The sequence below is a fragment of the Spea bombifrons genome, chromosome 2 (assembly GCF_027358695.1).
Source record: "Spea bombifrons isolate aSpeBom1 chromosome 2, aSpeBom1.2.pri, whole genome shotgun sequence".
Classification (NCBI taxonomy): Eukaryota; Metazoa; Chordata; class Amphibia; order Anura; family Pelobatidae; genus Spea; species Spea bombifrons.
The window spans coordinates 26,286,439-26,292,706 of NC_071088.1; positions in this window are offsets into that span (position 1 = coordinate 26,286,439).

Sequence of the window (6,268 nt, forward strand, 5' to 3'; positions counted from 1 at the left end):
TCTGTGTAAAGTCAGTATAGAGCTGCAGCCATGCTACAGATATAATGTGATTATATAGGCTCCGCTGAATTGGGATACTTTGACATGGCAGGCTACATGTTCACGGCCATATAATGTGATTAAATCACTAACATTAACATCACAGACTGGAGTTTTTATAGCATGTATAATCTTTGAGTATTTAGCGGCTGACCAGTGATTTCTTGCAGACTAAGCAGAATACACAAGAATGTCATCACTGAGATTTTTATCTCTGTAAAATCACCTTCGGCAACTACCATGAACTTACACATAGCCTTAGCTTAGAAGGCAAGGAATAATTGTGGGGTAAGTTTGGCGGGTCAATAGCCCACAGTCAGAAATAATTTTTGCAGTTCTAGTCAAAAAAATATTAGCATCTCTCTTTATAATAGCTAAAACTGGGACAATCTCCAAATAATTAGCTCAAACATCACGCAATCTGTATAAACATTAGAACTTGATTAGAAATGTATGAGTAACAGAAATCATACCTTATGATGGTGCTGTTCCCAGCAGCTGTGGTACCAGGCAGTACTGGTCCCGTTTATCTCATATGCTAATTAGCTATAGAAAGCGATGCTCCTTTTTCAGCTACAACCCATTAATATCATTGTTCCATGACTGTTACATTCCCAAGGCCTTGTACGCCCTATGTTTCCTTGTGCTTCATGGTAAATCCTTGAAATGAAAAATGTAAGCTTCTGCTTTGACAGTCTTATAAATGATGGGGTTTTCTGTGAATATACAGGGGTGACTTTGGATGTTGTGGGGGTCATTCCGCACAAAGACAACATTTAGTTATTATACAAAAAAATAACTCAGTACGTATATTCACGTGCTTGTTAAATATTACATTATAGTAAAAATATTAATTATATATACAGTATCTAACAAAAGTGAGTACACCCCTCACATTTTTGTAAATATTTTATTATATCTTTTCATGTGACAACACTGAAGAAATGACACTCTGCTACAATGTAAAGTAGTGAGTGTACAGCCTGTATAATAGTGTAAATTTGCTGTCCCCTCAAAATAACCCAACACACAGCCATTACTGTCTAAACCTTGGAAACAAAAGTGAGTACACCCCTAAGTGGAAATGTCCGAATTAGGCCCAAAATGTCCATGACGGAGGCGGTGGATGTTAGAGACCTTACGCTCCCCCACCTTCCATTTGAGGATGCCCCACAGATGCTCAATAGTGTTTAGGTCTGGAGACATGCTTGGCCAGTCCATCACCTTTACCCTCAGCTGTGGTCGTCTTGGAGGTGTGTTTGGGCCGCATGGCAGTATTCCAACATGATAACGACCCGTCTCTGAGAGAAGGGGATCATGCTCTGCTTCAGTATGTCACAGTACATGTTGGCATTCATGGTTCCCTCAATGAACTGTAGCTCCCCAGTGCCGGCAGCACTCATGCAGGCCCAGACCATGACACTCCCACCACCATGCTTGACCACACTTGTCTTTGTACTCCTCACCTGGTTGCCGCCACACACGCTTGACACCATCTGAACCAAATAAGTTTATCTTGGTCTCATCGGACCACAGGACATGGTTCCAGTAATCCATGTCCTTAGTCTGCTTGTCTTCAGCAAACTGTTTGCGGGCTTTCTTGTGCATCGTCTTTAGAAGAGGCTTCCTTCTGGGAAGACAGCAATGCAGACCAATTTGATGCAGTGTGTGGCGTATGGTCTGAGCACTGACAGGCTGACTCCCCACCCCTTCAACCTCTGCACCAATGCTGCCAGCGCTCATACGTCTATTTCCCAAAGACAACCTCTGGATATGACACTGAGCACATGCACTCAACTTCTTTGGTCGATGATGGCAAGGCCTGTTCTGAGTGGAAGCTGCCCTGTGAAAGCGTTGTATGTAGAGCAACCATTCTTTTTTTCAGATCCTCAGAGAGTTCTTTGCCATGAGGTGCCATGTTGAAATTCCAGTTTAACACACCTGCTCCCCATTCGCACCTGAGACCTTGTAACACTAACAAGTCACATGACCAGGACCCAATCCCTGAAAAAACATCCAGTATCCCTCCTCCACCAAACTTTACAGTTGTTAGATACAGTCAGGCAGGTAATGTTCTCCTGGCATCCGCCAAATCCAGATCGGCCCATCAGACTGCCAGAGAAGAGTGATTTGTCACTCCACAGAATATGTTCCCACTGCTCCAGAGTCGAGTGGCGGCATGCTTTACACCTCTTGATCTGGCGCTTGGGGTTGTACTTGGTGATGTGAGGCTTGCACGATTATGTTTATTTACACACTTTAATTTATAAAAGCAGTTGTTTTGCTGTCTCTTATTACTTTAAGGCCTGTAGAATGCAGCAATACCCTTTTTTCTAGCAAAGATTTTGAGCTTCTAGAAAAGAGGTGGAAAAGGGGACAGATGGATTTGGGTCCCTAAGCTATACTATCCCTCCTAGATAAGGACACTTGGAATGTATAAGAGCACATAGCAAGTAAATCCTATACTAATGAATGTATACCCACTGAATCCTGCATAACGAAATGGCAAATAAACAAAAGCCAAAAGCAGCATTCACATTTGTGTGCAGAACGTTGGGAAGGGAGAAGACTGGTACATGGACAAACCTTAATATGTATTTTGAAGAACATTTCATACAGGTATTCCTGTTCTTTTTCCCCATGCACTGGCACGTGCTATCATGCAAGCTGAGAGAGGCCATGTTTGAGTAATCAGCAGGAGGTTGTATGTAAGGACAGCATGAGCCGAGGTTTAAGCCAAGGGAAATAAACAAACCTGATGGAAAGTGACTCACCGGTGTACATCCCGCAAATTAGTTTAACAGATATTTCAAGAAATGTTATTACAGGGTATCTGTTACAGATAGGAAGGAGAAGTGAAATTTCATAAACAAATACAATGTGTTGAAGCTAGACTTAAATGCACCAGACATCTAAAATAATTGCTTTAAGTTTCCAATCATATCTGTCTCCGTGTGTCTCTGCTGGTCTCACATTTAGACAATGAGTCCCGCTTATCTTTCAGTCTTGAAACCTGGCTATGGTGAAAGATTTAATTCCTACCTTCCAGCACAACCCATATCAATCTCTGAGCAGTTTGTGTATCAAAACAACGTTTGAGATACAGAGGAAAGCTCGGGAAAGGGGCCCGCCAGCACTGGGAGATACCGGGAACACAGGCAGCAATTGTTCTGTGCTCCAGACTGGTTTCAGGTAACGTTTCTTTTGTGACATTTGGGCAGCGATTGTCCCTCTTGTCACGCTGGTTGCGATGGGAGATGGTTCTGCGGAAGGTTGTGTGAGTTTCATGCCCTCCTTTTCTCTACTGGTATCATATTAACACGCAAAGATTAATCAGAAAGTGAGACTTAGAGGAGACAGCACACCGGTATCTAACAGCAACCTGAACACCATACCACCTATTCAACCCAAAACTGGAATTTGCGATACAGGAATAATATATATCAGCCCAATGGAAATTATAGGCATATTATGCCTAGATAATTAAAATTATCACAAAATGGTGTGCTGTATTACATTGGCCTTGTCTCCACGCTCAATCCTACATTCATCAACACTAAAGGGCCAGCAATTAATGTAGGACTTCACATTAAAATTGACTGAACCATATATTAAGTAGAAATGTGCACCTTTAATGTGAAGTCCTACCTTAATCGCTGGCCCTTTAGTGTTGATGAATGTAGGATTGAGCGTGGAGACAAGGCCAATGTAATACAGCACACCATTTTGCAAAGCTAAACCATTAGCTCAGCCAGGACCCTGATTAAAAGAACATAATCCCCAAAATTGTATTATTACGTATGAACTAGAATCTATCATAGTCCCGGGGGAGGCATTAACTGAGAAAGACAGCACTGAGTTGCATGCAGGAGAATGCACTGGAGTCCATGCTAAACAAACTCCTATATGTGCTGGGGTGTTGAAACAGGCATGGGTGAAATTATAAAGAATTGATCAAATTTCCTTCACACCATAGGAAATTAAGGACACTGTGTAAATACGAGGAACACTTGGGCTGGGCACATATCCCATAATCGAGACTGACAGGACACCATAGAGCCAGACTCAAATATGTAAACTATAAAGCAAATTCATTTTTGGAGACACTTAACTTTCCATGTGTTCCATCTTGGTTGTCATATACAGGTGTGTTTTTTTTTTTTTTTTTTTTTTGAAACCATGTCTACCAGAGTCTTGACTAGAAGCAGCATCAAGTCAGTAATCCTTCACAAAGTTGAAACCGCTGCAACCGAATTCTCTGGGCAGAAGTAATGGCCAAGGGGAATACAGTCAAGGTTAGTAGATGGCGAGAAGAAGTGAGGACATGTTCTTAAGGAGGCAGGGTGAGGTGCTACAGCACCCAGGAAGGTGCATTAGTTAGAGACTAGGATCGCTGTCTGGAAAAAGCCAACTTCTATCCAGATTGATGGAGGCTAGATCAGAGTCCAAGAAGCTGTTCCACACTTCAATATAGATTTTAAGAGTCGTTGGACACTAGCTCTTTTTTGGGGGTATAAAGTCTAAATAAAGCACAAAAGTCTAGGCCCAGAAATCTCTCTAGAGGAAGAAAAGCCAGCTACTAGACAGACTACCACGGTTTACGATCAGGCTGAAAATGTGCAGTACCAGAACTGTTCTGTTGACTCAGGACTGAAATTAGGCTTGTTTGGGCTATCAAGAGCCAGTTGCCAGCTTGGCACCAGGGTTCGAAGACGGAAGATGACTCGGTCCAACCCTCAGTGCAAAATTAACGAGCATAAGTTTTGTTATCTGTGGGATCTGGAGAACTTGCATGATGTAAAACTCTTAAGGAACAAAAGTGTTGGATTACACTGAAGCAACCAAAATACACTGGACACTTTATTAGGTACATGTGTTCAATTGCTTCTTAACACAAATAGCTAATCAACCAATCACATGGCAGCAGCTCAATGCATTTAGGCATGTAGACGTACTCAAGCCTTGCTGAAGTTCAAACCGAGCATCAGAATGGGGATTTAGGTGACTTTGAACGTGGCATGGTTGTTAGTGCCAGATGGGCTGGCCCGAGTATTTCAGAAACTGCTGATCTACTGGGATTTTCACGCACAACCATCTCTACGGTTTACAGAAACAGTCTGAAAAAGAGAAAATATCCAGTGAGCGACAGTTGTTTGGATGAAAATACCTTGTTGATGTCAGAGGAGAATGGGCAGACTGATTCGAGATGACAGAACAGTAATTAAACCATTTTTTACAACCAAGGTATGCAGAATACCATCTCTGAACATACAACACGTCAAACCTTGAAGCAGATGGGCTACAGCAGCAGAAGACCACACCGGGTGACACTCCTGTCAGCTAAAAACAGGAAACTGATGCTACGATTCACACAGGCTCACCAAACAATGGAAGACTGGAAGAACGTTGCCTGGTCTAATGAGTCTCGACACCAGCTGCGACATTCAGATTGCAGGGTCCGACTTTGGCGTAAAAAAACATGAAATCATGGATCCATCCTGCCTTGTATCAACGGTTCAAGCTGCTGGTGGAGTAATGGTGTGGGGGACATTTTCATGGCACACTTTGGGCTCCTTAGTTTACCTACCTCATTGGTCAGATCTGGCTTTGACCAACAGGTCAACCCCAGGTTATAGTCCGCATTTGCATCATCTTCAGTGCCAAATGTTTAACCTTGGTGGAAGCCTTACTTTGCATCTCTTACTACTCAGTGAATACTAGAACAGACAGAAACAGGTGCACAGCAGAAACAGAAGAGCAGGCAGCACAAGATCACAAGCTGCTCTAGCTTCAAACAGCCACTTTAAACAATGAGCTAGTGTGCTCTGGAGGCTCGCCTCAAAGACTGCATGAGGCACGTTAGTGGTTCATTTCTGCCCTAAATAGAAGCAGAGTTATTTCTCATGGTCAGCGCTGCCAGAAACGTGTAAGGCCTTTCACTCTACCAGGTTTTGATATACTTTCTTACCTCTGTTGTCTCGATGGAATAAACGCTCCAAAGGAATAAATTTGTCTACCATTTATTTGCATCAGAGGGACTTTATGCCGATTGTGTTTGGGACACTGCAGATTTACTTAACGATGCAAAGGTTGGCAAAAGACTAAGTTAACACTATACTACATGCCGGTTGGTGTACACACAAACAACCAAAAAACAGGGGTTATTTGCACCAGGATTTGATGTTCATGACAAACACGCAATCTGAGGGCATATCTACTGGTTTCCAAA